At 37.8% G+C, this 12,154-nt stretch overlaps 1 protein-coding gene across 2 annotated transcripts in view; it reads left to right on the top strand.

Annotated features, from left to right (window-relative positions):
- The window catches only part of LOC128545948 (uncharacterized), a 58,091-nt gene that overhangs the window by 10,212 nt on the left and 35,725 nt on the right, over positions 1-12,154 (top strand). Inside the window, exon 1 of one of the 2 annotated variants that reach the window (XM_045312741.2) lies at positions 9,978-10,063. The exons of the other annotated variant lie outside the window; for it this stretch is intronic. The gene's annotated coding sequence lies outside the window, so the exon portion shown is untranslated. Of the gene's footprint in view, positions 1-9,977; positions 10,064-12,154 lie in introns of those variants that run through there. 2 annotated transcript variants of the gene reach the window in all.

Below are 12,154 nucleotides of genomic sequence, written 5' to 3'. Positions count from 1 at the left end.
CACCTGACCTCAGTTTGACCTTGACCTCGTTTTGGACTAAGGTTGCTTTGTATTGACAAGGATGCCACCGGGGGCATCAAGCGTTTATTGAACGCAGCTTCTTGTTTTTTTGTCTGTAGGTCAAAGGTCAAGGTCAGTTATCTTTGACTAAAAATAGCTTTCAAGGAATATATAAGTATAGCAATCTTTGGCTGACAGTCATCAAACTTTCTAGGATAAATGACTGTGCTAGCGAATGACCCGTAAGTTTGTATTTGGTGTTAGTAGGTCAAGGGTTGTGGTCACAGTGACCACTGTTAGTAATAGCCTACAGTTTTCAAACTTCATTAGATTGGTTACCCTCGTCAGTAGATTACCCATATTGTCTCAAGGGTCAGTAGGACAAAGGTAAAGGTCAAAGTGACCTTAAGACTGATAAGTGTTTCTGCTCAATTATGGTAACAAATGCTTAGGCCAATACTGTACTCAAACTACATAGGCTGATTGCTTGTGGTCAGTAAATGACCACTTCTGGTTTGGGGTCTGTAAGTCAAAGGTCAAGTTCACAGTGACCTTGAGACTGCAAAACAGTTTCCACTTAATGGCTGCATAATGCTTTGGTCTATAGTCATAACACTTCATAGGATGTTTTCCTCTGGTCATTCCCACATAAGGTCATAGGCAGGGATTTTTTAAGGCTGATTTTGGGGCCGAATATGGGCCCCATCCCAATTGCAAAAATTTGCTTTTTTCCCCAATTCTTAGGTTTAAATTTCCCAAAATTTGACTGACCATTGAGTGTCTGCAAGTTTCTCACTGAAGAAATACCAGAACATTTAGTAGACACTTTCAAAAGACAAAAAATATAAAACAGAAGACTTGTAATATGACATCAAACAATAACAATGCTAAAATAAAGGTTGTATGATTGTAAAACTTATTTTTTGTATTTCCCAATTTTCAGGTTTTACGCGCCATTTTTCCCAACTGAATGGGCCCCGGGCCCCAGTTTCTAAATGGTAAAAAAATCCCTGATAGGTTATGGTCATAGTGATCTAGGGCAGACCATTGTAGGTGGCATATGTGGTTAACAAACAGCTCTTGTTATACAGGTTTATGCAATTTGACTTCACAGGTACTTCATTGTTTGCAGGTCCTGCACTTTGACCCCTTGTGCTTCCCAGGTAATACATTTTCTTCCAGGTTCTTCTTCAAGCTTGCATGTTTTAAACTTTCTCCCTTGGTAATTTTTCAGTTTTGTAGGTACTGCACTTTGGCCCTGGGTGCATACTTGTTTTAGTTTGCAGGTGCTTTGTTTTGACTCAAGGTACTTTTCAGTTTTGTAGGTACTGCACTTTGGCCCTGGGTGCATACTTGTTTTAGTTTGCAGGTGCTTTAGGTACTTTTCAGTTTTGCAGGTACTGCACTTTGGCCCTGGATGCATACTTGTTTTAGTTTGCAGGTGCTTTAGGTACTTTTCAGTTTTGCAGGTACTACACTTTGACCTTAAGCAGGTCCTGCAGTTTCATCAGTTCTGCAGGTACATGACATTGTATTGCATTTTTGCCCCAGGTATTTCAATCAGTTTGCAGGTCCTGCATTTTTGGCCCTAGAATCTTCTCTAGGTTTGCATTTTCGAAGTACTCTCTCGGTTAAACTTGCTGGTTCTGCACTATATTATTAGGTTTGTAGGTTCTGCACTTTATATTAAATTACTTCATTAGATTTGTAGGTTCTGCATTTTATGCTCAGTTACTTGATTTAAGGTGTGTAGGTTCTGCGCTTAATGCTCAGTTACTTCATTTGGTTTGTTGGTTCTACACTTTAGATGTGACTTTATGCTCAATGGCTTCATTAGGTTTGCAGGTTCTGCACTTTATGCTCAACTGCTTCATTAGGTTTGCAGGTTCTGCACTTTATGCCCAACTGCTTCATTAGGTTTGCAGGTTCTGCACTTTATGCCCAACTGCTTCATTAGGTTTGCAGGTTCTGCACTTTATGCCCAACTGCTTCATTAGGTTTGCAGGTTCTGCACTTTATGCCCAATGGCTTCATTAGGTTTGCAGGTTCTGCACTTAATGCCCAACTGCTTCATTAGGTTTGCAGGTTCTGCACATTATGCCCAACTGCTTCATTAGGTTTGCAGGTTCTGCACTTTATTCTCAACGGCTTCATTAGGTTTGCAGGTTCTGCACTTTATGCCCAGCTGCTTGATTAGGCTTGCAGGTTCTGCACTTTATGCCCAGCTGCTTGATTAGGCTTGCAGGTTCTGCACTTTATGCCCAGCTGCTTCATTAGGTTTGCAGGTTCTGCACTTTATGCCCAACTGCTTCATTAGGCTTGCAGGTTCTGCACTTCATGCCAAATGGCTTCATTAGGCTTGCAGGTTCTGCACTTTATGCCCAACGGCTTCATTAGGTTTGCAGGTTCTGCACTTTATGCCCAATGGCTTCATTAGGCTTGCAGGTTCTGCACTTTATGCTTAATTACTTCATTAGGTTTGCAAGTTCTACACTTTATTCTCAATTACCTAAGGTTTGCAGGTTTAGCAGTTCCTGCTTAAGCACCGCATTATGTTTGCAGGCCATGCACTTCATTTCCAAGACTTAGTACTTTAATAAGCTTGCAGGCACTGCACTTTAATTAATTCAGTTTGCAGGTCTTTTCATTAAAGAGTTTTTTATCCTTCATCTTAAGTTTTCATAATTATTATTTGCGGCAAATTGCAAGTGTTTACCCAGACGAAAATAAAGGTCATATGACCATGGTTGACCGTGGCCGATCATGTTTTGTTAAATGGCACCACAGTTCTTGATAGTCAAAAATCAACATGGTCGACCATGGAAGTGGACCATGGTCAGCTGTGGTTGTGGACCACAGTCAATCATGGTAAATGACTGAGGATGACCATGGACTACCATGGTCCTGACTATGAACTACCATGGTCCTGACCATGAACTACCATTGTAGTCCATAAAAGGGATCAGACTTGACGGACAACTAGCAAACACAAAAGCTCAAGTGCTTTAAATAGAAATAAAATCAAGTGTATATCTTGACTACTAATCTTTGATTCCTTTTCTATTTATAGATGTATCAATTTTTGTGCCCCCCCAAGGAGTGGTAGGGGCATATAAATATTGGCTTTGTCCGTCCGAGCTCACATTTGCATACTTAGGTGGCTATAGGAACAATAGGTAACTGTACTTTTTCTTTGATGTCATTCATTCCGTAAGGCTTTTATGTGGCTATTTTTCTCTTATGTGGCTAAAAGAACAATAGCGGGAACAAAAGAGTAGCCACATAAGTATCCATATGTAGGAACTTCCGTCCTTCCATCCGTCCGTCCGTCCGAAATTCGTGACACGCCTAGCTCAAAAAGTATTTGATATAAATTAATGAAACCTTGCATGAGTCTTTATCATGATATGAACTTGCGCACCTTCTATTTTTCGTCTGGCTCTGCCCCCTAATTTTAGAGTTATGGCCCCTGAAATAGTCAAAAATGCACATTTTATAATAATAATAATAATAACGACTTTATTTTATGAGGCTAACTCATTTGGATTACCCAATCTTCCATGTGGGCCTCCAGATACTTGATATGTTACAATATTTACAAAGGATGTACTATATACAATGACAAATGCAGTAACACAGAACAATATTGAAAGGTATTAAGAAAGATATAACATAGAATAGAACTATTTCAAAGACAACTCTGCAGTAAAGCACTATCATTCAATTCCACCAGAGAACTTCCAGGTTAAATACATCTTCTTAAATGAAGTTAAGTTTTCTGCTGTTCGCACCTGAATTGGAATATAGTTCCAAATCTTCGGCCCAGCATATGCCAGGAACTTCCTAAAGAATTCAAGTTTGGGCTTAGGTAAATACAGTAGTTGGTTTGTTGTTGATCTAAGAGCTGTATTGGTACTTCTTCTAAATTTATCTGTCATATATTGTGGGCTTAAGTTATTAATAGATTTGTATATACCAAAATTGCTTTTTTATATTCTACTCTGTCAGGGAAAGTCATCCAGTTTAATTGAGTGAACAGTTCTTCAGATGGAGCATCAAATGATTTATCAAGAATAATACGTGCAGCCCTTTTTTGAAATTTTATCATTCTGTTCTGAAGTTCTGAGCTACAGGAGCCCCATATTGTACAGCGGTAATCAAACTGTGGAAGAATGTAAGCATTGTAAAATAGCTTTCTTGAGTGCAGATTTCGACAGTATTTGATACGCATTAAAAGATATAAAAGGGAGTTGCATTTCTTTAGTGTTTGGTCAACATGCTTTTTCCAGTTCAAGTTCTCGTCTACATGGACGCCTAATAATTTTTCTTCAGTTGAGTGACTCAAAGCCTGATTGCTTAAGAAAACTGTTGATTCATTAGTCTGATTTAAATATTTTTGTACATGATGTGATTTAGATGAAGAGAGATACATTACTTTAGTTTTCTGAACATTTGGAATCATTGCATTTTGTTTGCACTATCTTTCAGTAATATTAATTTGAGACTGAAGTGATTTCACCTTGTGACACGCCTAGCTCAAGAAGTATTTGATATAGATTCATGAAACCTTGCATGAGTCTTAATCATGATATAAACTTGCGCACCTCCTATTTTTCATCTGGGTCCGCCCCCTATTTCTAGAGTTATGGCCCATGAAGTAGTCAAAAATGCACATTTTCACCTTGTGACATGCCTAGCTCAAAAAGTATATGATATAAATTGATAAAACCTTGCATGAATCTTTATCATGATATGAACTTGCGCACCTCCTATTTATGTCTCTCCCAGGAGACATATTGTTTTTGCCCTGTCCGTCCGTCCTTCCGTCCGTCCGTCCGTCCGTACGTCACACTTCATTTCCGAGCAATAACTGGAGAACCATTTGACCTACAACCTTCAAACTTCATAGGGTTGTAGGGCTGCTGGAGTAGATGACCCCTATTGTTTTTGGGGTCACTCCGTCAAAGGTCAAGGTCACAGGGGCCTGAACATTGAAAACCATTTCCGATCAATAACTAGAGAACCACTTGGCCCAGAATGTTGAAACTTCATAGGATGATTGGTCATGAAGAGTAGACGACCCCTATTGATTTTGGGGTCACTCCGTCAAAGGTCAAGGTCACAGGGGCCTGAACATTGAAAACCATTTCCGATCAATAACTAGAGAACCACTTGACCCAGAATGTTGAAACTTCATAGGATGATTGGTCATGAAGAGTAGATGACCCCTATTGATTTTGGGGTCACTCCATCAAAGGTCAAGGTCACAGGGGCCTAAACATTGAAAACCATTTCCGGTCAGTAACTTGAGAACCACTTGACCAAGAATGTTGAAACTTAATAGAATGATTGCTCTTGCAGAGTAGATGACCTGTAACGATTTTGGGGTCACTCTGTGAAAGGTCAAGGTCACAGGGGCCTGAACATTGAAAACCATTTCCGGTCAGTAACTTGAGAACCACTTGACCCAGAATGATGAAACTTCATAGGATGATTGGTCATGCAGAGTAGATGACCCCTAACGATTTTAGGGTCACTCTGTTAAAGGTCAAGGCCATAGGGGCCTGAACATGGAAAACCATTTCCAATCAATAACTTGAGAACCTCTCGACCCAGAATGTTGAAACTTTATAGGATGATTGTTCATGCAGAGTAAATGACCCTTATTATTTTTGGGGTCACTCCGTTAAAGGTCAAGGTCACAGGGGCCTGAACATTGATAACCAGTTCCGATCAATAACTTGAGAACCATTTGACCCAGAATGTTGAAACTTCATAGGATGATTGAACATGCAGAGTAGATGACCCCTATTGATTTTGGGGTCAGTCTATTAAAGGTCAAGGTCACAGTGGCCTGTTCATGTAAAATCATTTTTTGGAAATAACTTGAGAACCACTTGACCTAGAATGTTGAAACTTAATAGGATGATTGGACATGCAGAGTAGATGACCCCTATTTATTTTGAGGTCACTTGATCAAAGGTCAAGGTCACAGGAGCCTGAACAGTGACTTGAGAACCACTAGGCCAAGAGTGTTGAATAGTAGCGGGATGACTGGACATGCCAAGTAGATGATCCCTATTGCAGCTAACCATCAGTGTCTGTTTGACTTTCGCTCCTGACCCCTATTGACTTCTTGCCTATAGGACTTTGCATTGGGGGAGACATGCGCTTTTTTACAAAAGCATTTTCTAGTTTTCATCTGGGTCCGCCCCCTATTTCCACAGTTATGGCCCCTGAAATAGTAAAAAAATGCACATTTTCACCTAATTATGCACCTCACTCAAAGTATTTAATGTAAATTCATGAAACCTTGCTTGAGTCTTTATCATAATGTGACTTTGCACACTTGGCATTCTTCTTGAGAATTTTAGCATTTATTACAGAGTTATGACCCTTGAAATAGCCAAAATAGTGGATTTTTTGTTTGTGATGCTCATAGCTCAAAAAGTATATGGTATAGAATAATGAATCCATTTCATAAATATTTCTTTTTAGGCTATACCCCATTAAGACTGCACACATTTGAATGATTTCCCCTTATTTGTGACAAATGTACCAGTGGGGGGCACACCCTGTGTCCTACAGACACATTCTAGTTTTTTTTTAGCTCACCTGAGCAATGCTCAGGTGAGTTTTTCTGATCGCTCGATGTCCGGCGTCTGTCGTCCGTCGTCTGTCGTCTGTCGTCCGTCGTCTGTCGTCTGTCGTCCGTCGTCTGTCAACATTTAGCTTGTGTATGCAATAGAGGCTGTATTTTTTAATTAATCTTCATGAATATTGGTCAGAATGATAACCTTGATGAAATCTAGGCCGAGTTCGAAAATGGGTCATCTCGGGTCAAAAACTAGGTCACTAGGTCAAATCAAAGAAAAACCTTGTGTATGCGATAGAGGCTGTATTTTTCATTTAATCTTCATGAATATTGGTCAGAATGATAACTTTGATGAAATCTAGGCCGAGTTCGAAAATGGGTCATCTCGGGTCAAAAACTAGGTCACTAGGTCAAATCAAAGAAAAACCTTGTGTATGCGATAGAGGCTGTATTTTTCATTTAATCTTCATGAATATTGGTCAGAATGATAACTTTGATGAAATCTAGGCCGAGTTCGAAAATGGGTCATCTCGGGTCAAAAACTAGGTCACTAGGTCAAATCAAAGAAAAACCTTGTGTATGCGATAGAGGCGGTATTTTTCAATTAATCTTCATGAATATTGGTCAGAATGATAACCTTGATGAAATCTAAGCCGAGTTCGAAAATGGGTCATCTGGGGTCAAAAACTAGGTCACTAGGTCAAATCAAAGAAAAACCTTGTGTATGCGATAGAGGCTGTATTTTTCAATTCTTCTTCATGAATATTGGTCAGAATGATAACCTTGATGAAATCTAGGCCGAGTTCTAAAATGGGACATCTGGGGTCAAAAACTAGGTCACTAGGTCAAATCAAAGAAAAACCTTGTGTATGCGATAGAGGCTGTATTTTTCAATTCATCTTCATGAATTTTGGTCAGAATGATTGCCTTGATGAAATCCAGGCCGAGTTCGTAAATGGGTCATCTCGGGTCAAAAACTAGGTCACTAGGTCAAATCAAAGAAAAACCTTGTGTATGCGATAGAGGCTGTATTTTTCAATTGATCTTCATGAATTTTGGTCAGAATGATTGCCTTGATGAAATCTAGGCCAAGTTCGAAAATGGGTCATCTCGGGTCAAAAACTAGGTCACTAGGTTAAATCAAAGAAAAACCTTGTGTATGCGATAGAGGCGGTATTTTTCAATTGATCTTCATGAATTTTGGTCAGAATGATTACCTTGAAGAAATCTAGGCCGAGTTCGAAAATGGGTCATCTGGGGTCAAAAACTAGGTCACTAGGTCATATCACGTAAAAAACTTGTGTATGCAATAGAGGCGGTACTTTTCAATTGATCTTCATGAATTTTGGTCAGAATGATTACCTTGATGAAAGTTAGACCAAGTTTGAAAATGGGTCATCTCGGGTCAAAAACTAGGTCACTAGGTCAAATCAAAGAAAAACCTTGTGTATGCAATAGAGGCGGTATTTTTCAACTGATCTTCATGAAATTTAGCCAGAATGATTACCTTGATAAAATCTAGGCCGAGTTCGAAAATGGGTCATCTCGGATCAAAAACTAGGTCACTAGGTCAAATCGAAGAAAAACATTGTGTATGCAATAGAGGATGTATTTTTCAATTGATCTTCATGAAATTTGGTCAGAGTGATTGCCTTGATGAAATCTAGGTCGATTTTGAATATGGGTTATCTCAGGTCAAAAATTAGGTCACTAGGTCAAATTAAAGAAAAATCTTGTGTATGCGATAGAGACTGTTTTTTTCAATTGATTTTTATGAAATTTGGTCAGGTTGATTGCCTTAATAAAATCTAGGTCGAATTTGAATATGGGTCATCTGAGGTCAAAAACTAGGTCACTTGGTCAAATCAAAGAAAAAACATCTGTATGTGATAGAGGCTGTATTTTTCAGTTGATCTTCATGAATTTTGGTCAGAATGATTGCCTTGATAAAATCTAGGTCGAGTTTGAACATGGGTCATCTAGGATCAAAAACTAGGTCATATCTAAGAAAATGCTTGTTTTATCGCAAGAGACCAATTTTTTGGTCCAATCTTAATGAAAATTGGTCAGAATATTTGTTTCCATGAAATCACTAGGTCAAACATGTTTTACACTGTTATGGAGTGTTTCTTAGGTGAGCGACCTAGGGCCATCTTGGTCCTCTTGTTTTTAAATTTTATATAAGCCTGAATTTCAGAGGGAACCATCTCTTAGGTTGTCGATACCTAGTTTTATATTATGGAACATTGTCGGTGGCTAAATTTTGATAAAAGAAATTTGAATCTTCCGTAAAATCAAAATGGAGAAATTTCAAAATTCTGAGAGATTGTTCCCTCCATTTATACATAAATATACTGACAATTTCAGTATTTTGGGTCAATTTTTCAAAATGGATGTAGGGTTATGGGTATCTGCATCTCTGAGCTGAGTACTACAGTTCATTACCTTTTATGGAAATGATTTGCCACCTATGATATGGGGGAAGTTTTTGACAATTTTAACTGTTTTTCAGGAAAAAAAAAACTATCAAAATTGTCAAAAATACCCCACATCACTAGGTGGTGCTTTTCTCTGCACTTTCAAGCAAACTATCATTTTGGCAAAAAAGGTAATGAATCATACCATTGATGTATGCAAAATTGTATAAATTATATGAATTTGAAAGGGCGGTGAAAATACATGACAATTGCAGTCTATATCTATTTTTGCAAGTCAGTCATTTATTTGTCATAAAATTGCTAAGGTAACAACAAATTATAGTAATAATAGACTATGAAAGTTTACCTCTGAATCTGTCTATAAATGCAGGAAAACTATTCTATAAGTAGGAAAACTTTTGGAGCCAAAATGCAGTCAGGCGTCTTTGGTGCATTGTAAAACTTGATACGTGTGAAAATTACTAACATGACCATGGTAGTGCATGGTCAACCGTGGTTGAAAAAAAGTTGACCATAGTCAAACTTGAACGTCTTTTCTGACCACGGTTGACCATGGCCAATCTCATCTCACCATGGTCGACCACGGCCGATCTTGCTCTTGACAATGTTTTCACCATGGTATTTGATGGTTGACCACGTTAAAACATGGTCAGCCATGAAAAACTATGGTGACCTTGGTCAGCCGTGGTCATCATTTCACTTGGGTAATTTGTATTTATTAAAGATTGCATAAATATGGATTTGAAAAAATTAATCAACAGTGGTGGAGATATAATCATGTGGTTATGTTTATTATTAGTATATATAATTATATAAGTTTTGGTTTCTCAAACATTGCGATATGATTGACCTTGATCAGTATTGAATTCCTGGAGAAAGAGTTCAGTATATTTATAGCATATTTACAGGAATTTGTATATACTATACATAGATATCATTTGCGCATTAAGTAAAAAGCTCCCCCTGCTGGCAAAGTCAGACTGTTTAATAGTTTTAAATTGACTTTGATTAATCACGGATTGTCATATTTGTGAGTATTGTGTTTTTTCTTTTATGAAGGGTACTAGTTTTGAAATCTAAAGTTGATTAAAATGTACTTTGTGTGATTTAACACTGCAAAAAAAATATCAAAATTGTTAAAGCTATATTGTGGTTTGTTAAAGTGTTTTATCTGGGCGATTTGCCATATTAAGTGACAGGTCATTATTATGTAGTAAAAATAGGATAAAGTCCTCTTGAACACAGTTGGTTATGGTCTAGAGGAGAGGTACAGTTGGTTATGGTCTAGAGGAGAGGTACAGTTGGTTATGGTCTAGAGGAGAGGTACAGTTGGTTATGGTCTAGAGGAGAGGTAGCAAAAACAAATATTAAAGGTACATTCAGGTAAAAAAAATGAGAGTGGATGGATTTTATACCTCATGTTCTGATATCAAGTGTACAGGAATATTTTGCAAATGAAAATTACCACTAAATATTAACTGTTTAATTAAACTTGAATTATTTAAGAAATGTTATATCTCATTTAGTGATTTGTCATTGAATAAATTCATTGTTTGGAGTTCAGATGCAAAAGAATTATATCATGAGGGCACAGCCGGAGTAATATAATAATACCCATCTGAACAATAAACAATGATTTTATGCAAGAGCAATATTATCACTATGTGAGATATAATTATTTCGATTCTAACGTGTTATCAAGGATTATAAACTAGCTATTTTTACTTAGGGGCCCATGCAGGCTGTCAAAAATAAATGTTTTACATTAGGTATATGGGCATTTTCTCCAACAATTTAGGGGCCAGCCCAAAATCTAGGAGCCATGGGCTACTGGGCCCCTGCTAACTTATATCCCTTACATCCTTTACATCATCCACCAAATATTTGCCTGTTTTCTGATAGTTAAATCTTTTCCAGCGGGCCGCTATGCCGTTTGACGCTATATATGACGTCATGATTGTGACGTCAGAAAAATGAATTGTTGCACAATAGCACACATTTTTCAGCCTTTGTTTTAATAGGAAAACAAATCAGGTGAAAGTGGGAGATGTCAGTAAATCTGTTTCATTGATTTCTGATAAACTTTTAAGCACAGTTGAGAATGAAACCATGGTTTACTGTTGGAATTCCAGACAGGAATTCCAGACTCCAGACAAGAATTCCAGACAAAATTCTATTGTAAACCCATCTAAGTCAAAACTAAGGTAGCCTGGTACATCTTAAAAATAAAGTTTTAATGAAAGATACTGGTACTAAGGTAACTACTTGTAATGTCACTAGATATACATGTAAACTAACCTTAACTGAATGAATAATTATGCATTTAGTGGAACACTTAAAGTAACACTGAAATCTTTAAGATAATAAGGTCTCATATTAAAGTCCTTGTTTACTAATACTTCATATTAATAAGATGCTGTTGCTTAAATCTTAAAGGAAAGCATGATACAATCTTTGTATATACATGTTAGTTGGTTATTCACCCATCAAATGTTTCATATCACATTATATATGTACTCTATATTTTCCTCTTTATCAACCATGTACATTGCATAAAACAAGTTCTGATTAAACATATTACGCATGAAAATGCACTTTTATTCAGGAAAAAAAATAGAAAACAATACATATAGACATCTCATTGCGACATTGTTTTTTTTTATGCCCCCGAAGGGAGGCATATAGTTTTTGAACCGTCTGTCAGTCTGTCGGTCTATCAGTCTGTCGGTCTGTCAGTCTGTCCGCAATTTTCGTGTCCGGTCCATATCTTTGTCATCGATGGATGGATTTTCAAATAACTTGGCATGAATGTGTACCACAGTAAGACGACGTGTCGCGCGCAAGACCCAGGTCCGTAGCTCAAAGGTCAAGGTCACACTTAGACATTAAAGGAGAGTGCATTGATGGGCGTGTCTGGTCCATATCTTTGTCATCGATGGATGGACTTTCAAATAACTTGGCATGAATGTGTACCACAGTAAGACGACGTGTCGTGCGCAAGACCCAGGTCCGTAGCTCAAAGGTCAAGGTCACACTTAGACATTAAAGGATAGTGCATTGATGGGCGTGTCCGGTCCATATCTTTGTCATCGATGGATGGATTTTCAAATAACTTGGCATG

The sequence above is a fragment of the Mercenaria mercenaria genome, chromosome 11 (genome assembly GCF_021730395.1).
Source record: "Mercenaria mercenaria strain notata chromosome 11, MADL_Memer_1, whole genome shotgun sequence".
In the NCBI taxonomy this organism is placed as follows: Eukaryota; Metazoa; Mollusca; class Bivalvia; order Venerida; family Veneridae; genus Mercenaria; species Mercenaria mercenaria.
Note: the sequence above shows the minus strand (reverse complement) of the source record. Positions and strands in the feature narration are given on the sequence as shown.